The following is a 23,125-nucleotide window of genomic DNA, read 5'->3' on the forward strand; positions in this document are numbered from 1 at the left end:
TGGGCCCACTCCAGTCTCCTGAGGCACAGATGATTGGGAATTAACTTTTTAAACTGAGGAGAAAATTAATAAGTATAATGGAGAGTGTCCTATACCAAGATCTTCTTCCTCATGAAATACATGTTGTAGGCAAGGATTATGACTTATCAACCATGGCTTTCCCATCTCAGCAGCTGATGGAATAGAGAGTCTGTCATGTATATAGAGTACCATAATGCAGGAGCGGCTCAAGCAGGACACCATAGTGATATGGACACTGCAACTCTGCTTGCAAGGTTGAGTGAGTGCTAATAGCATTTGGAGCCATTCATCAGAGAAGGACTGTGCAAAGCCTCAGAGGTAAGGGGAAAACATTTAAAAGAATGTGATGCTTTTGAGGGCAGTGTAAGTAGTTCAGTCTAAGAAGGGTCGGGGTTCAGCAGAGGATATCACAGACTAGTTAGGATCAGATCACAAAGAATCTTGCTTTCTGTCTAACACAGTCTCTTGGATGAAACAATGCTGTCTGCTCCCTTTTTTTCTGTGTCCTAGATCAAAATAGAAATTCCATTGCTACTTTTATAATCTGAAAAAATACACTTTATGAGTGGGGAGCTTAAAGTTGACATGTCAGGTAGTCAGATTTATGTTTTAGAATGGTATATATGGAAGACATGTTTGAAAGGCCAAGATTTAAAAAAATAAATAAGTAAAAGCTCAAGTGAGAGAGGTCTAAGCACTAAGCGCAGGCTGGAGAGAATGACTTCAGAGATTTAAAGTACTTGATCATATGACTCAGTGACTGGCTTCAGGGAAAGGCATGGCACGGAAGAAACCAAGCTTTGTCTTGACTGTCTGCATGGCTCTCAGATGCCTTAACAGAGACAAGGCTTCCCCTAGTTGTCAGTCTTCAGAATGTACCTCACACACCGTCTTTGTGAGCAAGTGCAACAAGCCTCTGAATGACTGGTGCAGCTGCTTGGGCCCGCCTTCTCAGTTAGTGGAGACAGGCATTGCATTGGTCTGCTGCCAGAGAACACATGCAGCGGCTGCATCCTGCTGCTGCACCACCACCATTTGCCACAGCTGCTAGGCGGGACGAAAATAGGCAGATGGAGAGGCACATGTCCCCAGGATTCGATTCATCATTAGAGAGAGAGAGAGAGAGAGAGAGAGAGAGAGAGAGAGAGAGAGAGAGAGAGAGTGAGTGTGTGCGTGTACGTGTTTGTTTTAACAAGTTGATCTACCATGAACCCATTACTTACCCCTGAGAACCCAGCAGACTGTTTACCTTGTATATTCAGTTGTTACAGAAACTGAATGTTACTAGTACACTGGATAGTTTGTGCTTAGCCCTTTGCTCTTTCTGGAATATTTATAGTTCTTACCAATTTTATTGTTCTCAACTTCACATTGTATGGTTATCTTTTCCATTGGTTTCATATTTCATTATAAATGTCCTCATCCATAGGATACATGTTTATTTGTACAAATGCCTTGGATTTTTCTGTCTACAAGACTGTCTTCTTTGTGTTTCTTCATCTTGCTTTATGATTCACTGCTGGAGATTTTAGGAGGTCAAAAGTGAGTCTCTGGCCCAAGTGGTTAAGTTACTGATGAGTAGAGTAGACACATTGATTGTATTCATTGTTACATTATGATGAGGGACTGTCTTGAGTGAGTTACCACTTCGTTTGTGCTTGCTGATCTAAAATAAATGCACCATTTTAATAAAACAGTCAGCAGTACAAAATATTGTACGAGAAGAGCTCAGTGGCCTTCTACCCTTCTGCTTCTGTGTTGTTAATTTATGGAGATTGCTATCATCTAGACTAGTTGACTAGAGCCAGCCCTGGTCACATTTGTGTCTGAAATAATCCATTCTAGTCACTTGATGTGTTTCTACCTCTGTAAGCTTATCTTAGTGGTTAAGTCATAGTTTCATTTTGGAAAGGGATGCCTAGGTCCCCAGTAGCTGCCTTGAGGTGGTGGTTCCTTTTTGGTGATCAGGAGGTTGGCTTTTAGTCACACTGTCCTTTTGTTATTGAGACAGGGCCTCACTGTCTAGCCCTAGCTGACTTGGACCTTACTCTGTAGGCAGGCTGGCCTGAAATTCACATTGATCCACCAGCTTCTGCCTCTCAAGTTTGGGAGTCAAAGGTATTGCACCACCATGCTGAACCTTTATCTTTCAGATTATACAGCCCCCATCTATTAAGTAGAACATACTAACTTTTCACAGGAAAGAGATTGCTCTTCCTGTCATAGATTCATCTCCCACTTCTGTTTCTTGCTTTACTGCTTTTTTTAAAAGACAAATACCTTCAGCTGGAAAAAAATTTTTCTTACCAAAAGCATGCAGGCACTATGCTTACTCCTCTCCTCACCCCCACTTTCCTTCACTCTCCCCACTTTCTCTCCCTTGCCACTCAACATTAAGATTACTGTTATCTTAAAAAAAACAAAAAACAAAGAACAGAAAACACCAACCACAAGAACAAAGCTTTAGTCACATTATAGTAAAGTCCTGGCCTTTGTTTGTTTTTAAAGACACCATTTCTCAAGGTAGCCCTATCTGGGCTGCGTATTGCTATGTAGTTCACTCTAATCTCAAATTTACAGAAATCCTCCTGCCTCTGTCCCCCAAGTGCTAGGATTACTGATGACTGCAGGCCCAGATGATGACGATAGCCCAGATAAACCCTTCCTAAGTTGCCTTCGTCCTGGTGTCTTGTCACACAGTATAAAAGTAAGTAATACAGGTCGCTGTTATTCTAATCTTCCCCAACCCCACGTGCGTGACACACACACACACACACACACACACACACACACACACACACGCGCGCGCGCGCGCGCACGGCACACGTGAGTGTACACGGGACTGCCCTAGTCTTATTTAATTCCATCCCTTAGGTAGAGCCCTGTACTGCTCTCACAGTGCTGGCTTCACCAGCGCCTGAGGCTTGCACTGATTACTTTCGCAATACTAGACTCTAGTGTAACTGACTTCATGTGCTAAAGACTTCTATTCAGGTAGGTTTCACTAAGTTGGTTGTTTTGAGTAAATTTGTATTAAATTAGTAAAAATCCACCCAACTTTATGAGTTAAAATGGTGTTTAAATATTTATAAGAAAACAAATTTCTGCTTCATTACAGTTTATTTCAGATCTTGATTTGAAACTTGTTTAGCTTGTGTTGTATCAAGGGGAGAACTATCTCAGTCAGGTGTGCAATGAACTTGGTTGCAAACTTGGTTTCATAGCCAGACAACAAACCAAAACCCCACAAAATTTACTCATCATAAAACCTAATGGGCATTTCCTATCTCTCAGTCTGTATAATGAGTAGACTAAGCTAAAAATTATGATGTTTATTCTCTTCATGCTGATGGAGATACATTTCCCTGAGTCATTAAAGGAGCACAGATGATCTAATATAGTTGCAAGTTTGATGCCAGAATTATTTTTGGTAGTGATTTTTAACAACAGTCATTATTTATATAGTCTAATTATTATACATTTTAAACTTCAACATACTTTAAAAATAGATTGCCTAGGGCCGGGGAGGTGGCTTGGTTAGTAAAGTTATTGTAACACAACTTTGATCCCCCTGTGAAAAAGCTAACACTGGCATCTTGTAACCCCAGTGCGGGGCGGGGGTGGTGGGGGGTGAGGAGGTGGATCCCTGCTATTTACTAGCTACCCAGCCTTCCTGATGTAAGGGTCAGACCAGTAAGAAACCATACCTCTAAAAAATATGTGGGTGGTGCTCCTAAAGAACAGCCAAGGTTGACCTCGTTGACCCCTAGTTTCCACATATGCAATTGTGATTACACAAACACACAGGGTAAGGGGGGGAGGGAGAAAGGAGAGAGGGGGTTGCTTAAAAAAATGTATCTGTCTTCTAGTTACAATGGGGTCTACTTGAGACTGATTTTTACAAAGGGTTTTGGAGTCTGGAGAGATGACTGAGAGTGGTTAAGAACTCCTGCTATTCCTCCAGAGGATTTGGATTCAGTGCGGGCGGGCCCTAACTACCTATGGCTGCAGTTCCAGGCCATCTGACAGCTCCTGACCTTCACAGGCACCAGGAGTGCACATGGCGCACAGGAATAATACATGCAGGCAGAACACCCACATACACTTTTAAAGGTTTTATTTATCAGAAAGGTGTGCTTTCTTGTTTGTAAAATTGATAGAATTTTTAAAAATAGAGCAAAATGCTAAATGAAAAATATTTATATAAGAAGTAGGCAGGTTTACTTTCTGTCACTTAGTTTGAAATCCCTTCCTGTGTTTCCTTCCTAGGAAACAATATCACTGTTCAGTCTTAACATTTTAGTTGCTTTTGTGGTCCTTTGGGGCTTTTTCCACCTTTTTCTTCCTTTGTCCCTGTGTTTTAGTTGAAGCAAGCCTTAGGTATGTTGATGCAGAGTAGAATTCAGTGATGCAGGCAGACAAGGGTCTTTAAACCAAAAGCTTATTGTATGGACTTTAACATGTAACAAATGAAGCCATCGTGCTCTGTAGAAAGTGGGCTTCAGTACAGAAACAGCATGTTATATTTGTCTTGGAGGGGGAGTGGAGCCCAGATCTGGGAGCTTTTAGAAGAAGTGGTGCCCAGAGTGCTCTAAACGATTTGGACATTGCCAGGTGCTAGGGAAGAAAGCCTGTCTAGCGTGAGAACAGCGTGCAGTAGCTCAGAAGCCTAATAGCAGGCCACATTCCAGGAGTGCAGAGTAATTGCTGGAGCATGAAGTATTCAAGGGATAAGAGAAAAGGAACGTTTGGGAAAGGCTGGAGAACCAGGTTTGCATTTAAGGGATTTCTGTGCCCTGCGGGAGGGTTTACGTCCATCTTAATACGCAGGTGACAGGGAGCTGACTCATAATGTTGAGCCAGGAGGATAGTGTGAAGTTACTCTTGTTGAGAGGAACCAGTGGCAGGTAGGGTATTTGGGCATGCATGTGACAAAACTGGACCAACGGATAGAATTACTGACCATGGATACTTGTGAAAAGTTTAAATCTAAACATGTTCCTCAGGTAGTAACTTGAGCTGCAAGACAAAAAGGATCCTTTCTTCTCTAATAAAGAGGTCCAGCCTGGGCTAAATGTCTCTTTGAAGCTGCCCTTCTTATTTCTTTGTACTTTAATAGTGCACTTGAAGATGGGAAGTTTTATTCTTTAGAGCTCTCATAAAATGTCATAAGTGATTTGTTATCCAAAATGAATTCACTCCCTGCAGAATAACAAGCATGCAGATACCACAGGCATTTTCCTTTCTAGGCCAAATTTTACGTGATAGAAGCATATTAAACCTTAGAGGACTAATACGTTATGTTCCCACTCTATTCCCATCACTGACTTATAGTTTATGTTTATGAATTGATTATTAGTAATATGGCAAAGTAGTTTTGTATTAGTGTTTGCATGTATGTAGGATTTTTTTAAAACCCCATTTCCTCCTTTCTCTAGTTTACTTTAGCTCACTAGTCAATGCATTGTTACTGACCAATATTGAAGGGCTTTGATACAGCTGCTTTCTGTAAACCACTATGGGATGCATTAAAATTGTGTATCTGGGGGCTGGGGATTTAGCTCAGTGGTAGAGCGCTTACCTAGGAAGCGCAAGGCCCTGGGTTCGGTCCCCAGCTCCGAAAAAAAGAACCAAAAAAAAAAAAAATTGTGTATCTGATTTAGGCTTGAATCTTAACTCATGGGTTTTTTTTTATGAATCAGTTGATTTTTTTATATGAAATAGGAATTAAATTTCATTACATTTCAACTCACAAGTAAAATTGAGAGTCTAACCTAAGGCATAAAGTGACATGTTTTAAAGCACACAAGACTCCTGATGTCTTTCAGGATGGCATGGCACTTCAAATGAATGCCCCCAGTGTCTTCTCCTCAGAAGATCATTGTTCTTTTTAGGACAGCCCTCCTTCAAACCACTCTCCCTTTTTGGGTTCTCAGAATTGCAATTGTTTCTTTTGTTCTACATGGCAATGCCCCTGCTGCCACCATGGGTCACATTAAACTGTTAATGGTTTCATAAGAATTGTCTCCCATAATCTCCCATTGTGTTGAATACTTGGGCCCCAGCAGTGGTAATATTTTGGGAAGAGGTGGGAACTTGAGGAGCTGGTGCCTAGTCAGAGGAAGTAGGTTCCTAGAATATGCCCTTTGAAGGTTATATACTTTGTCCCTTGTCCCTAGACCCTTCCTTGCTCTCTGATTCTGTGCATCTTAGGGTGAACCTTCTGCACCCCCATGGGCTGTGATGCTCTGCTTAGCATCAGGTCTAGGAGCAAGAAGCTGAATGTCTTAGGGTTTCTATTCCTGCACAAACTTCATGACCAAGAAGCCAGTTGGGGAGGAAAGGGTTATTCACCTTACACTTCCACATTGCTGTTCATCACCAAAGGAAGTCAGGACTGGAACTCAAGCAGGTCAGGAAGCAGGAGCCGATGCAGAAGCCATGGAGGGATGTTACTTACTGGCTTGCTTCCCCTGATTTGCTTAGCTTGCTCTCTTATAGAACCCAGGGCCACCAGCCCAGGGACGGCACCACCCACAATGGGTCCTCCCGCCTTAATCACTAGTTGAGAAAATGCCTTACAGCTGGGTCTCATGGAGGCATTTCCTCAAGGGCATTTCTCCTTTCTCTGTGATAACTCCAGCTTGTGTCAAGTTGACACACAACACCAGCCAGTACACTGAGTGACCATGAGCTACATTTAGAGCTTTGTCAGTGCTGAGAAAACTACACTGCCCTTTGAGTTTCTCTGTATCTTTACTTATTTTTCTTTCTAAATTAACCTCCCTTCTTTGATTTGGGAGCTTAGCTGGTACATGATCCAGGACTTAAGTTAGTGCTGTCTTTACTCTTATTTTGCTTTTCATCTTGGGCTTAACCCAGTTATAACAGTTAAGTTCTTTCTCACCCTATCCTTATGTTTTGTCCTGTTATCCAGTGCTTTTTCCTGAGATAATGTATTCTTAAGCAAGTACCTCAAGTTTTATTTCATTGTAATAATATTTTTTAAATGTATCATTTTTTAGCCTTAAAGTGTGAAATGTGCTGAAAGGATTCTGAACTCCTCATGTATTTACACTGTGTGTTTTAAGTAATATATTAAGGGTGATATTCATGTATCTCAGTTATACACATTTATAAACAAACTTTGAGGCTGAAGATGGCTCAGCAGGTAAGAGTGCTCACTACTCTTCCAGATGATTTGAGTTCAGTTCCTAGCACCTACATGAGACAGCTACCAGCCGTCTGTAACTCTGGTTCCAGGGGGTTCCTGGCCTCTATAGGCACATGAGTACACATAGTCCTAGTAAACACATACCCAATCTCATACAAAGTTTTAAAAGTATAAACTCACTGCATTCTAGGACAGTTGCAGGCTATACAGTCACCATGGTAAGACTTTCCTCCAGTCTTTTGCCTCCTAGTCCCTAGGAGCAGCCAGCTTGCCTCTGTCAGTATGGATTACCCATTGTTCTGAATGGTTAATATACATATAGTACGCACCCCTTTGTGTCTCCCAACTCACGTAGCATCATTTTTGAGGCCAAGAACTCCATTTTTTAATATTGAATGATATTTATTTGTATGAATATGATGTAATTTATCGATCTATTATGTTACCCATTGGCATTTGACTGTTTATACCTGTAGTGTACTTTGACAAACACTGCTATAAATGTGCTCACTCATAGTTATTCCAGATATTTCACTTCTGCTGCTATATGCTGAGAAGAAAAATTTTAAGATCATTATAATTCAAAGTTTTTCAATTTTGTTGACTGCTTCTCTCTCCTCTCCTCTCTTCTCCTCTCTCTCTCTCTCTCTCTCTCTCTCTCTCTCTCCCTCTCCTCTCTCTCTCTCTCTCTCTCTCTCTCTCTCTCTCTCTCTCTCTCTCTCTCTCTCTCTCTCTCTCTCTCTCTCTCGACAGGCTTTCTCTGTGTAGCCCTGGCTGTCCTGGAACTTGCTCTGTAGACCAAGCTGACCTCAAACTCATAGAGATCCACCTACCTCTGCCCCACAAGTGCTGGGATTAAAGGTGCACACCACTACTCCCTGACAAGAGTATGTTTTTAAGCATCCACATATTCATGAGTTTTCTGTTATTAATTTCTAGTTTCATTCATCGTGATCGAAAAATATGCCTTGTATGAAGTCAGTCTTATTTTGTGACCTTACATATGCTGTTTCTTAGAGAGTGGGCCATAAGTTCATGAGAAGTATGCCCTCTCCCAGGCTCACCTTCCATGCTTTATTGATGGTAATCTGCTCTGCAGCTGGCCACACACTGCCAGGGAGATATGAGGCAGTGGCAAACAGAACACCAGACAGCTTCTCTCCCAGGCTAAAGTGCCCTTCCTTTCCTTGGTTCAGCTTCACGTGGTCACTATAAACAGTCCTCATTTTCAGAGTGCTAAGCCTCTATGCTTGCCTGGCTTTCAGTGTTACTTTGAGATGATGGGAGCTTGGAGCCTCCTTCACCATTTTTCTGAGATGGCTAGTCTCCCTTCAAATTATTTTATTTTGGTAAGACCACTTGGCATGCAATTTACTTGTTTGATGAGTTTTTAAAGAGATTCTAACTGAGATTTTTGTTGTCTACAGGTGTGATCTCTTAAACTTGTTTAACTAAAACTCTATGCCCATTTTCTAGCTATTTTCCATCTCCTTTGTATTTTATATACATGCATCTGTGCACTGCAGGCATATCACAACATATTTATGGAGGTCAGAGGACAGCATGTGGGAGTCGGCTCCCTTCTCCCATCTCCCATCATCTGTGGTCCTTAGGCTTGGTCACAAGAGCATTTACTCCCTGATTTGTCCTTCTGGTCCCTTAATTAATCACTTTTATAGTCGTGTGTGTGTGTGTGTGTGTGTGTGTGTGTGCTCTAATCAAACTATACATTATGTATAGTTTGACCCAGGCTTCTGTTAGCCTCTCCCTGTCATCAGAGGTGACAGAATCTTAAGCAAATCATTGTTGACTTTTGGCTTGTAATTGAAAATATTTCCCTTTACTCCTTTCATCAATTTCTGGATTCTTTTTTTTTTTTTCAGAGCTGGGGACCGAACCCAGGGCCTTGCGCTTCCTAGGCAAGCGCTCTACCACTGAGCTAAATCCCCAACCCCTTGATTTCTGGATTCTTATCAAGGTCAAACAAGAACGTGCATAGGAAAATATTTTGTAACTCTAACCTAATGATCTAATCTTTCTGTATACCTTACCAGTGTCCTGTATTTGTTTGTTAATTAAGTACTCGTGAGTTACTGATAGCTGTAAGTAGTAGTAAGATGACTGTCCGCTTTCTGAACCTGTTCTCCGTCTTCCACATATTATTTCTGCATATTTTGGGGGAATTACTACAGTGTAAAATGACTGCCTCAAGCAAAGAGTTCCAAAAAGAGAACAAACCAGGGGTAAGGCTACATCATTAAATAATTTTCAGTCTCTTGCAGTTAACATTACTAATTGTAGTCTTGAACTTATTATCCCTATAATATTAAAATGTACATTTATTTAAAAGTCCACTTTCTGTCTTAAAAATGATGTTTCTGTTATCTTTATACATATGTAAATTTCCTTTTTCTTGGAACAAGACCCAAGGTTGTTCTGTCAGCTGTTTGAACATGTAGTTCTTTTATTGGAAAACACAGTGGTAATAGAGAAAGAGGTTAGTCACATTTGTGTGTAATTACTTTCTATTATACTGTATTGTTGCTTTTGTAATTACTTTGCAAATTAAAGATATGAAATACTATACAGAAAAATAGATCCCTGTGTATATTAAGCCCTATGGACAGCTTAAGCCCTGCTAGGCCTAGTTAGTGTCTCCATGTGTATCTTAGGCAGTGCTGAGACATAGCATGGAGTTATCACTGTTCTGTAGCCACCAACACCTCACTATCTGATTGTTTTAATCGTTGCTATTTATAGAAATTCAAAATTATTCCAGATATGCTTGGCCAACTACCTTCTTATATGGCTATCCCAACCCAGTTTTAATATATTAGATTTCAGAGATAAGGATATTAAAAACCATGTTCATAACACACATTTTAAAAAATGTATTTATTTATTATTTGTATGTGAGGGCATCGTGGGTGTGCCCATGCCATGGCACACCTGTTCAAGTCTTAGGACAAGTTTCCGCCTGGTTGATACAGTGTCCCTCTTGCCCCTGATGTTATGCTGCTTATGTGTACATCAGGGTGATTCTTCCTAGGCATGGCTGTCCAACCCCCATCTTGCTGTCAGAATGCTGGGATCATATACATAGAAAGAATCTCACTGTGTAGCCTGGATGGCCTAAAACTTGCCACATAGACCCAGGTGTCCTTGAACACAGATCTGTCTCCCTCTGTCTGCTGAGTGGTGGGATCAAAGGCGCTCATCTCTCCATCAGGCCCTGCGTCTGGGGATCCAGCTCATGTCATCGGACTTTCTATAGTCAGTGCTTTCACTCCAGGCCAAGCCCATGTTCTTATTTCATGTGTTATACTTAATTTTTACATCTCTCTACTGTGTGCAAGTGTACGTGGCATGCATATATTATTTGAGTGTATGTGCTTATACGTGTGCACACTTGTGTACATGATGCATTGTATGTGTGGTTATAGGACAACTTATGGGAGTTGGTTCTCTCTGTTCCTTGCAGGACTTGAAGTCAGTCATCAAGTGTGGTGGTGGTGGGCATCCTTACATGGAGCCACCTTTCTGACCCCATTTGTTATGGTCTTTATTTGCTGGCCCCAGTGTAGTTGTTGAAATAATAATAAGCATAGTCATTTATTACAGTGTTCACAGCGGATTTGTGTTTTGAGGTTTAATCTGAAAATTGTCTTGTGATTTTGTCACTCAGAGCCAGAATGTGAAATACATATAGAAAAATGCATCAGGTAGCAGGATGTTTCAGTGGACAGGAAGGTTGATTGAGGCATGTTAATGTTTTAAAATTACTAAAGGTGATAGATATAATACCTTGTTTAGATATATCTGGGATGCCTAGTTAAACTAGTGAAAATCTATGTCTGTTTTTTACTTGGCAGAATACATTGATTTGTTCCACTAAAATAAGTCAAAAAAGTTCTAGTAAGCAGGCACTTTAATTTACATTTTTATAACTCACAGTTTTCTATGAAATTATCTCTGAGTTTTTACTGTACTGAAAATGGCCACATATCATTTTGTAGAAAAGTGAATGATGGTGGCTCCAGGGAGGTTTCCTGGAAACAACTTTTACAGAGATTTAAACCTTTGTTCACCCCGAGAAAATAATGCTTAGAAAATTCTTACTGTAAGTATGATTGTAGCAGTTTCCCAAAGCCAATAAAATAAATAAATGGTCAGCTAATGAAAAATTCACTTGCTGCAATTAAGAGAGGCCGTGACTCAGCAGCTGTCCCAGGGCCCCGCCCAAGTGCTCTCAATGAAGTCAGCGCACTTTCACTTCTTGAACACGGTAAACTTTAAGAACAGGAGTATTTTTCAGCCCACAGCTCCTTACTCTGTTTAGAACGTTTTTGCGATTTTTTGTTTGGTTGGTTTTTTTGAGAGATGAGTAGCAGTCCCTGGAAATTCTTGGTTTTCTTAAAGACATGATGTCATTTAGCCCAGGCTGGCCTCCAACCCACTCTGTAATCCTCTTATCCTTAAACTTCTGCTCCTGATGTCACAGTCTCCTGCCTCAGTCTCCCAGGAGCTGGGATTGCAGGCATGAAGCTGATGTCATTCATCCACTCAGTCTGTAGTGGACCGTAGAAACGTCACTATGGTAGAGAGGAACTGGGGAATTTTTATCTCAGTCCAGAGCTCTTTGTTAGGGAAAATAAAGACTTTATATGAAAAATTCTAGAAAACTGTATTTTCCTTGTTTTATTTAGATGGCGTTACCATCAGGTTTCTTATATGTAGCTTTTATTAAGATATTTTCCCTCTATTACTTCTCTCTCTCTCTCTCTCTCTCTCCCTCTCCCTCTCCCTCTCCCTCTCCCTCTCCCTCTCCCTCTCCCTCCCTCCCTCCCTCCCTCCTTGACTTTTATCATAAAGATATGTTGGATTTTGTCAAAGGCCTTTTCAGCATCTAAGAAAGCTGATCATGTGATTGTTGTCTTTAAGTCCATTCTTGTGGATTACTCCATTTATTGACCTGAGTATGTTGGGTCATCCTTGCATCTCCTGGATAAAGCCAAGTTGATAATGGTAGGTAATCTTTTAAATGTATAACCGTATTCTGACTGTGGAATATTTTATTGGACATTTTGAATCTGTGGTCATTGAGGATATTGGCCTGTGGCTTTCTTCTCTTGTCCTGGTTTGGGACTAGTGTGATTCCACTAGGAGTTTGTGGCTGCTCCTTCTGTTTCTCTCTTTTGAGTGGTTTAAGAGGGACTCACTGTAGATCTGTGAAAGTCTGGTAGAATTCTCCCGTGACTCCATCTGGCCCTGGAGTTGGTACTTGGAGGCTTTATCTTCTCCTTTCAGTCCCCCCATTTGTTATGCGTTTCTTAGGGTTGTTGATAGCTTCTTGATCTAATTTTTTGTGGTTTGGCAGAATCTAGAAATTTGTCCATTTCTTTTCCAACTTAAAAGAGTACAGATTTTTAAAATATTCCTTTATAATATCCGAATTTCATTGCTGTCTGTTAAATGTTTCTCTGTTCATTTCTGGTTCTGTCCATTTGAGTCCTCTCTTTCTTTTGGCCAGTGGGGCCAAAAGTCTGTCATTGCTGTTTATGTCCTTGAAGACCCAGCTCTAGAGTTGTTGGTTCTGTGATTTTTGTTTTCTTCCTACTTCGTGTATTTCAGTTCTGGTTTTTATTATTTATTGGTGTCTACTAGGTTGTGGTTTTGTTTGTCCTTGTTTTTCCAGATTTTTGAATTGTACCATTAAATCATTCATTTGTGCCCTGTTTTTTTTAAATGTAGATACTTACAGCTGTAAATTTCCCTAGTGTGGCTATATTCATTGCGTAGTCTTTGGTTAAAGGTTTTGTTATGTGGCGTTTCCACTGTTCACTATTTTTGTCCCAGGAAAATTTTAATATTTCTTGATTTCTTTTTTGACCTATTCATCATTCAGTAATGAACTGCATAATCTTTGTGAGTGTACACTTCCTGGAGTTTTTTGTTTGTTTGTTTGTTTTGGTTTGGTTTTTGTTTTTTTTTTTTTGCTGTCCATTTTTGTTTTAATATGTTATGGTCAGATAGAATACCAGAGGTTATTTCAATTTTTCTGAATTTATAAAGACGTTTTGTGTCCTAGGATGTTGTCTACTTTAGACAAGCTTCTATGTGCTGTTGAGTAGAATGTATACTCTGGCGTTTAGCTTGAATATTGTGTAACCTGTTAAGTCCCTTTAGAGTACAGTGCCTCTTAATTCTGATGATTCTCTGTTTATTTTTTGTCTATTGGAGAAAATAGGGTATTGAAATCATCTTCTGTTAGTGGATTTATGTTAATCTGTGTCTTTAATTCCACTAGTATACTTTATATGAAGTTGGGCATGCCAGAATTTGGTAAATATATGTTCGGGATAGTAATGTCTTTTTGGCTAATTGTTCTCTTTATTAGAATAAAGTATCCTTTTATATCTTTACTGTTAAATTTAAAATTTGAAAGTCATTTGGTCAACTATTGGGACTGCACGCCTGCTTACTTCCTGGGTTTGATTGAAGTACTTTTGTCTATCCTTACACTCTAGGATGGAGAGCCTGTATCTCTTGTAGACTACAGATAGATGGATTTTATTTCTTAATTCACTCAGCTGTCTGTGTGTCTCTTGATTGGAGAATTGGCACTGTTTATATTTAAAGTTATTATTGAAAGGTGTTTATTGATTACAGTAATTGTGTTGTTGAATATTGATGGTGTTTACACTCTCAGTGGTATTTAGGGTTTGAGTAATTATAGTTTCTTTTCGACAGCTTCATGGCAATATTCATTCTTCTTTTCAACCCAAAATAGTGCTTCCTGTATTTTCTTTAGGTTTGATCTGTTGGATGTAGATTATATTATAGGAAGTTTTTTCTTTCTCCTTCAAGTGTGGCATATAGCATTTCTGGGAACATTACTCTTTGTTGGCTGTCATGGCCTTTTAGGACTTGGAATGCATTTCTCCCGGCTCTCTGGCTTTCCAAGTTTCCACTGATAAATCAGCTGTTCTTCTGAAGGGTTTCCCTTTATATGTGGCTTGTGTGTTTTCTCTTCCAGCTTTCAGTACTCTTCTTTGTTCTGTATGCTTAGTGTTTTAACTGTGGATAATGCTGCAGGGAACTTCTTTCCTTTCTGCTCTTGTCTGCCGCTGTACTTTTGTGTCTGTGCATGTCTTTTCATAGTTTGGGGAAAGTTTCTTCTGTACCTATCCTGCAGTTAGAAGGCTTGGTCTTTTATGGTGTCCAACATCTCTTGCATGTTCCTTTTCTGTGTTTTAAAAATTTGTTTCATGTTCTTTATTTGTTTTGGCTTTAGATCCTCTGCTTTATCTTTGAGTTCTTGAATTCTGTCTTCTGCTTGATTCATCCTACTTATAACAGTTTCCCTTGAGTTTTCTAGTTGTGTAATCCAGTTTTTAATTCTATCTTTATTTCTGTCCACTTCAGTGTTTTTGATTTCTTTGTTGAACTTCATTTTCAGATCCTGTACTGTCTACATTTATCTCCATCAGACTTCCTTCAAGCATCTTGAGCATCACTGAGGTGTTGTTTAGTCTCTTTTAGTTCATTGAGCTGTTTCTTGGTGTCTTCTTTAAACTCCCTGAATTTTTTGATAAGATTTATGATCATTCTCTTAAATTCTGTGTCCTGTGCTCATCTAGGTAATTCTCATTGGTGAGTATTTCTATAGGACTGATGGATTGGGCTGGGGAAAGGGTTGGTTTTTATATTGTTTGTACTTTTGCTAGGAGATATGGGCATGTGGACCTCTTCTGTTAGCTCCATGTCGTTGTGGAATGAGCAAGTTGAGATAGAGCACAGGATGGGGAGGCCAGTTTGGGCTCAGACATTAGATATAGCTGAGGCAGAATAAAATCAGATGGGCCCAGAAGGTGGGTTGGCATAAAGGATGTGTGTCCTGGTCTAAGCCTGGAGTTTGGCCGTAGGTTTATGAGAGAGCAGAATCAGGTAGCCTCACCAGCCCAGATGGACCATGGCCAAGGATATGCAGGGTCTGGCTGAGCAGGGAGGTTGGATGCCAGGTTGAAGGGACCTGTAGATTGTGAGCAAACAAGGAGGGTCCTGATGGAAGCCTAGCTTTTGGGGGCAGTGCAACAGAGGTGGTCAGATGGGGCATTGAACTGGGATCTGAGCTTGTGGGGGACACTTGAAAGAGTACAAAGAGGGAGGGAACAGGCACACTCACCCAGCTAGCCCATGGTAAAGTGTATAGGGGCTAGCTGGGCAGAAGGCCTTTCTTTCAAAAACAGAATTCAAGGAAATAATAAGGTTCTTAGTTTTTCCTTTAACCTTTAGAGTAATAAAATAAAGAATGTACCTTATATTGAAGCACATTCTGTAAAATCAAATTTTAAAACTCATAATTTGGATGGTGTTCTAGTTTGCTTTCTGTCGATGTGATAATGATCACGAAAATCAGTTTGGAGAGGAAATATCTTTAATTTTTTTCAAAACCTATTTTAATGAAGGTTCTTAAAATGCTTTAACCTCCCTTGTAGGCCACCAAAGATAGTGGAAAAGAAGAGATATGGGGAAGTACGCATGTTTAGAAAGGTTCTTTGGAGCAGCTCCCATCTGTGTTGTCTGGAAATCGGCATTTCGGTTCATAGGTTAACAGTGGCAGCTCAACCCACTCACAAACACATCATGGATACACCAACAGTCCAGTTCGATAGTCGGGATAGCAGACACAGATCAGCATGGTGGCACTACCTAGCAGAGATGGCCAGGCCTCAGCCTCCACACAAGTCAGCAGGAGGGACCAGGGCCAACAGGGAAACCAGGAGAAGTTCTCTGCTGGGCCTCTTTTAGTGAAGCAAAGATCAGGGATGATGTGAGACCAACAAGTTTTGTACAGCTAGCTCTGTAAGCAAACTTAGGTCAGCCTCTGTCACTCCATAGATTCCTTTTCCTACACCTTCCAACATCATGTGTTCTCCACGGGTCTTGCATCACTACATGTGCCTGTCTCACCAGACATCACTCTGCCAATGAGTCCTAGTCAGAGGAAGCAGCAAGAAACTGCAGCACATCACCAGAAGGGTTTTGGTGCATTTCTGTCTATGGAGTCCCGACAAGTGCAGCTCAACTACACAATATAAGTTGGGCCAATACATGGATGTCCTTGGCAAAGAATCCTTCCATCACGTGTCCTTTCATGTGCTTGCTTTAGCAGAGCATCCTTTCTCCTGTGTCAGCTTCAGCTAAACGTTTCTACATGTGTTTGCCCCAGGAAAACACTGTCCAACTGACTTTCCAAAAACCCCTAAGTTTCCACTTCAAGGAGAAGGTTTACTTCACCGAGAAGGTTTACTTCACCTTCCATCACGTCCATCATGAAGGATATTTAGATAGAGCACAAGTACAGTGCAGGAACCAGAAGGCAGGACTCGAAACAGATTCAGTGGAGAAGGGAAGCTGCTTACTAGTGTGTCCCCTAGGGCTCACTCAGCCTGCTTTCCTATCCAACCCAGGACCACCTGCCCAGGGATGGCACCACCCATAATGGACTGTGCCCTCCTACATGAAGAAAATGCCCCACAAACTTGCCTACACTAAGCTGAAGGAGGTGTTTTTCTTAGTTGAGGTTCCTCTGCCAAGATGAGTCTCGCTTGTGTCAAGTTGATAAAAAGAACCAGCACAAATGGAAAAGTTGCATGGAACTTATTAGAGTGTGCTTTAAAAATGATATTATAGTAACATATGCATGGCTTCAAGGCATTGCCAGAAAAATGTAATCTGGAAACAAAATGGAGTACTAAAAAAATGGCATAATTTTTAAAATATGAGGAAAATATTTACACATGAAAGTTTTGGTTCAAATGATATTTAGCCAATTAAGTGACTGGTCTGTTTACACACCGAGCTCCAGCAAAGGCTCATTTTGGGCTGTTGCTTGCATTAGCACATTATGTCTGATAATGGGTATAGACTTTTTCCTTTTCCCCCAAGTGATGTTGTGGTTTTACTTTTGGAAGAGTGCGGGTTTTCTGTGTGCGTAAGTTTCAAGCTGTGTCTTCATAAGACAGCCGTGTTTAAACTCTCTATGCACTATGTCCTGCTTTCCCCATTATCAGTGCTGTTTCGGGTTAGCTGCTTTAGCAGCTTGTCTCTCCTCACTGAAATAGGATGTTTCAGAGTTAAGAGTAAGCACCATTTATTTATTTTATTTTTTGCTTGACGGTGCTTCTCCTTGTTTTCCTTTGTCTTATCTAAGTTGTTGTCATGGTAATGATTCCAGCGCATGAAACAGAGCTTTAAGGAGAGGATGCTCTGAATGGCACCATGTATGCCTTGGACTGTGCCCAGCCCTGCTGTCCTTCTTTCATCGGTGTTAACAGCCTACCGTGCACTTTTTTTAGCTTAAAAATTTGTTTTTTTAACACAGCAAGTTCAGCTTACATGACAAATTACATTTAAACCTAAAGGGTATTTCAAACACACACATTTAAGAAAATGTTTTGAAGAAAGTAATTTTTGCACTATATTCTCCCCTACTGAATGTCTTTTTCTGGGCATTCCCTGATTTCCAGAACCCTGCCTGTCTTCTTTAGTGTGATGGACAGCCTGTCGTTCTCCAAGTCCTCTTTCCTCTGGCCTCACAGTTTGTGGTGATAATTGGTTTTTTACCCTATTGTTTTAATCGATAGCTGTTATCATGGCCATACTTTGTCTTCATCTTTGCTAACCAATGCCCTGATGTGTTATTTTAAATTCTAGCTAAAAAACATCCTAGTGCATACAATGTATTTTGCTCGTTTCACCCCTGCCCTATCTCCTCCATATCCACTCCCCTAGTTCCCTTCTCTCAACGTCATGACCCCCTGACTCCAATTTCTGCTGCCTGTGGGTGTGGGATCATCAACTGAGCATGGTCTGTCTACCAGGGCCATACTCTTAAAACAATCACTTCAACCCACAGACACACCATTAGCAGCCATCAGCTGTCGTGAGCTCATCCTCTACACTTACCAGTCATGAGTGTCTGTGTTAACCACCATGCACTGTACAAAGAAACTTCTCAGATGAGGGCCAAGAAGTTTACTACTAATCTATGAATATAAACATATGCATTTATATGGTAGTTTTATACAATATGCATTTAGCAAAATATTAATAGTAGATTCACCCTTGAGGCTTGTGGCTCCCTAGTCATGGATTCATGGTGTAATGGTACCAGGTGTCTGTTTCTTTCTGTGGAGTAGACCTTAAATCAAATCAGAAAATAGTTGTTTACTCTCATAACATTCATGCTACTCTTATGCCATGAGGGTAACTATCTATATGGCCATTATTGTAGTTCTTATGGTTCACAATTGGATAAGATGGTTTAATAACTACCACCACCACCACCACCCCACATCCCCCCCACCTCACCCCTGAATGCATATGGTACCCCTGGCATTAGGAAAGCCAGCTAGCACTGAGGAATCTTTGTAGTCATTTCCAGTTGATTTTTTTTTTTAATAAACAAAGTGTCTGACATCTTCAGCAATAAGAACTTGCCATAAAGTTCTGGTGTGCAACCAAGAGCAATGATTACTGAATTCTTTGGAGGGCAGTTCTGGAACACCCTAGATCAACAATTTGAAAAGTATTCCAAATCTGGCACTGGGCTTTTATCATAGTAATCCATGGCTTTGGGGAAGAAAATTTCCCTCTGTGTAGGGTAATTCCAATTGTGTGTGTGTGTGTGTGTGTGTGTGTGTGTGAGAGAGAGAGAGAGAGAGAGAGAGAGAGAGAGAGAGAGAGAGGCAGACAGAGAGAGACAGAGGAATATGGAGATTCCATATTCCATATGATTATTTAAATATACTTAGCATTATCCTCCCCACCCCTGCTCTACTGTCCCGTCCAACTTAGCTCTCTTCCCTCTATTCCCCTTTCACCCAAATGAGAGTGTTGAGTGAGTGTCTGTCTTATTCTCAAGCAACTTCCTACTATGGGATGCATGACATTTACAAGTGATCATGAGCACAAGATAGAGACACCAAGCCTTGTGAGTTCAGAAGAGGAGAGTAGTTCTACCTAGACAGCACAGAAAGGTGTGGCTTGAAAGAGAGTATTTGAACGTTAGAATGCAGAGAGTAAATGAGAATGCTATACTCTGTCTGCCACCCAGAATTAGAGAATGCTGTCTCTACAAGGCTAAAGTTAGTGTCACGCCTCCTTCTGAAGAAAGCTTTACAAAGCTGTGCCTTGGACTTCTGTTTCTCTTGGTGTTTTTGTCACCAGGTAAGTTTCTCTGGAGTCACTCTTACCCCCTCGTCCTCTCTTCCTGTGGGGGTTAATGCCCTTGCTCAAGCCCCTCTTTAATGGTGCTTTCACACTCACTTTATTTCTTATCTTTGTTTTCAGTTCCTTTATATTCTGTGTCCTCTATCTATTTCAACTTGCTAATTCCCCTCTGTGGATAACCTGCTTAACCTGCCATTTGAGCTGCTTTTTTTTTTTTTTAAAGATTTCCTATCGATTTTTTAATGACTTTGTTATCGTCCTTTTCTTGCCTTACGAGATCTATTTCTTCATCTCTTTTGACATTAAATACTCCTGCTCTTTCAGATTATTCTCTGACCTGCGGATCTGGTTGTTTATTTGCCATTCATATTCATTGCTTCTCTGTGCTTGTTTTTGTTTTTGTTGTTGTTGTTTGCTTGCTTGTTGTTGTTGTTTTTAATTTGACCATGAGTGACATTATTTTATTCTTTCTGTGATTCTTGTTTTAGTGGTGATAGTTCTCTATAGGCCTTTTGTGCGGATTCAAAGATCCATGTTTGCTTCTGCCAGGACTCTGTGAGCATCACGGGAATCTGGACTAGTTATTCTTAATCTCTTGGAGGGGAAGCGGCCGTTGTTGTTCTGTTTATTCCTGCCCTAGATGAGTTGTAAGCATTATTATAAGCTTCCTGTGGATGTCTCTGGGCTGAGTGTGTATTTCTATAGCAGGTTTCACAGAGTAGACAGGAGTTTAGAGAAATAGGTTATGTGCAGGGCCGAGGCCAGTTCCAGTTCCTTCCCTCATGCATGTCCGAGGGAAGCCTGTCTCCTGTCTCCATGTGGATAGTGAATCACTGGTACATAAAGTTTGCAAAGCCAAAGCCTCACTAGGAAAGAAGTTCAGCGCCCTTATTTTGACTTCTATGTGATTTCTAGTACCTAAAAGATTTCTTTTAAGATTATTTTACTTGGGGACTGGAGAGATGGTTAAAGCTTGTATTGCTTCTGCAGAGGACCATTGGTGGTGGCTCACAGCCACCTGTAACTCCAGTTCCAGGATTAACACCTTCTGGCACCTGTGGATCCTGCGCTCACGTGCTCCCCTTCACAATTTCAAACATTCTCTAAAGATGACTTGATTTGTTGTTATAGTCATTTTCTGTGTGGGATAGGGGAGCTCATAGGGGAGCTTCTGTTACTTGTTCAGAATTGAATGGCTGACACATGGCTGTGATTTTGTTAGAGTAAAGTCGTTCTGTATGCATTCCAAGACGGAGACAACAGGAGTAAGGGTGTAGAAGAGGAAGTTATGAAGCTTAAACAGAGAAAAACAAAACTTCCTGATTGCCTTTGGCTTTACTTCAGGGTAATGGAGATGATTAATGGGAAAATATGTTTGGAAATGTGAACTGGCATCAAGTATCATAGCCCATGAATGGTAGGCTGAAGAGGTTGTAGCTGATCCTTTAGAGCCTGGAGCCAATTACTGTCTATTTCTGTAAGAGTCGGGGAGGTCTTTGTCCTGAGAATAATTGAGTAAGCATGGAAAGACTAAATGAGCACACTGAGTTGGTTCTGACACTGGTAGCCATAGTCCTTGACTGACGACAAAGGCCTAGTGTGGTTCTACACACCTGTAACCCAGTGATGGGAAGCTGAGACAGGAGATCCTGAGTTTCAGACCAGCATGGGCTGCATAGTGAATCCAGCTATTCTGGGCTACATGTCAAAGAGTATAGAACAAAACAAAAAAGGCAGCATAAGCAATGAAACAAAGATCTCAACATAAACAAGAAAGCAAAAAACAGTCAAGATCTGAAATAAGATGCATTGTAGCAGTGAAGCGATATGTGGGAAGGAGAAGCAGTCATGATGCCAATGAGGTAGGAACTTCACCTTGGGAATAAAGTGTGCAGAAGTGTTGGCTCAGAGAGTGTGGGACCCATGAGGTCTGGTACAATGTAGCAAAGTTTTGATGGCTTATGATAGAGCATGTATGGGCTGGAGAGATGGCTCAGTGGTTAAGAGCACCCGACCGCTCTTCCAGAGGTCATGAGTTCAATTCCCAGCAACCACATGGTGGCTCACAACCATCTGTAAAGAGATCCGATGCCCTCTTCTGGTGTGTCTGAAGACAGCTACAGTGTACTTATATATAATAAATAAATGATAGAGCATGTATAACCTTCCTTATATAATATACAGATAGAATAATCTTTGTGCTCTCAAAAAGCAAAAATTAAAGATTTCTTTATTTATGTACACATCTATTTATTGGATCTTTTTTGTCTACAGTTTCAAATTGGAAAGCCTATATTAAAATTAGCCAAACGTAATAATTTGTTTTTTAAATAAATACCTTCTGATTTTGGTAAATACATTCAATATTTATCAAAAATCATTTGGTCTATTGGCTGTTGTGGATAGTGTTGAATTTATCCAAGTTTATATTATAGGGCCTATATTAAATGCTTTTCTGTTCCGAGGTAGGTTATAGAAGGAAGAATTTATTTGGCTCATGGCTCCGGAGGGATAAGAGTTTATCATGGTGGGGTTGCACAACAGCAAGAAGCAGGTGACTGAGAGATCAGATTCTCTCAGCTCAAACAACCTCAAGGAGGGAGCAACCAGGAAGTGTGTCAAGTATATGAAGTCTGAAAGCTCATTCCTAATGGTATATTTTCTCCTGAAGGATGACTCTCCCAACAACTTCCCCCAAAACAGTGCCATTAACCGGGGACCAAGAATTCAAATACAGTGGGGAGCAGTATGCATTCAAAACATCACAGTGCTCAATTCTTAAGATATTCTTATGTTAGTATCTATTATATATGCAGAATCTATCCTTCGAGGCCTATCAGTAGGGATATCCAACACTGCCACATGGTATCGTTCATAGAATGCATACATATTTAAATAGCTAGGGTTCTCTAGTCCTTGGTTTATACTCAGATCAAGGAAACATTACTTGCATTACACATTTATGAATTTACAGTGATAACTTCTTTATCCTACAATGCTTAGTATAGCTCTGAGGAGCAATAGTAGTTTACTTCAGCTGATATTAGAATCTGTGTAATGGTCTGGAATGAGCAGTAAATCCTGGTGTGCCTGTGGATAGCATACAGTCTTGATTTCCAGATCCAAGCCTTGCTTTTGAGATTGCTTAGACATCTGGCATAATTGCTCCTTCTCCCAGAGCATGCTGGGGTAAATGTGAGACAGCTTTCCTGTTGAGCTCATTCGCCTGCATCCTTACCCACTGACTAGACCAATAAAGAGTGGCGTAGCCATGCATAGAAGTTAAGTTGTTTTGGTTGGTTGGCGTTCATGAAGCCATGTGTTTTTATAATCAAACTATCTGCAGAATTCTGGACAGCATTGGAATCATAGTAGCTTCCCCATCTATCTTTGCATATCCGTTCGTTCTTATTCTATTGTTGTGATTAGTTAGGCTAGCACATGTTAAATGATATATTTTAGCAATAGTCTGAGTACCTATTGTTGGTTATTGTTTTGTGAAGTGTTGCATGTGTGTCTGTGGGTGTAGGTACACCTGCATGTACACAAGTAGTGGCCAGTGTGTCATCCTCAGGAAAATCGTCCACCTCCTTTAAAGCAGGTCTCACATTGGTCTGCTCCACCAGTTAAGCAAGGCCGACTGGCCAGGAGCTCCACCGATCTTCCTTCCGGTTCCTTCTTAGCACTGGGATT

At 40.7% G+C, this 23,125-nt stretch overlaps 1 protein-coding gene across 3 annotated transcripts in view; it reads left to right on the forward strand.

Annotated features, from left to right (window-relative positions):
- Mnat1 (MNAT1 component of CDK activating kinase) overlaps positions 1 to 23,125 on the forward strand; it is a 157,408-nt gene that overhangs the window by 129,507 nt on the left and 4,776 nt on the right.

Source organism: Rattus norvegicus, chromosome 6 (genome assembly GCF_021556685.1).
Source record: "Rattus norvegicus strain SHRSP/BbbUtx chromosome 6, alternate assembly SHRSP_T2T, whole genome shotgun sequence".
NCBI lineage: Eukaryota > Metazoa > Chordata > Mammalia > Rodentia > Muridae > Rattus > Rattus norvegicus.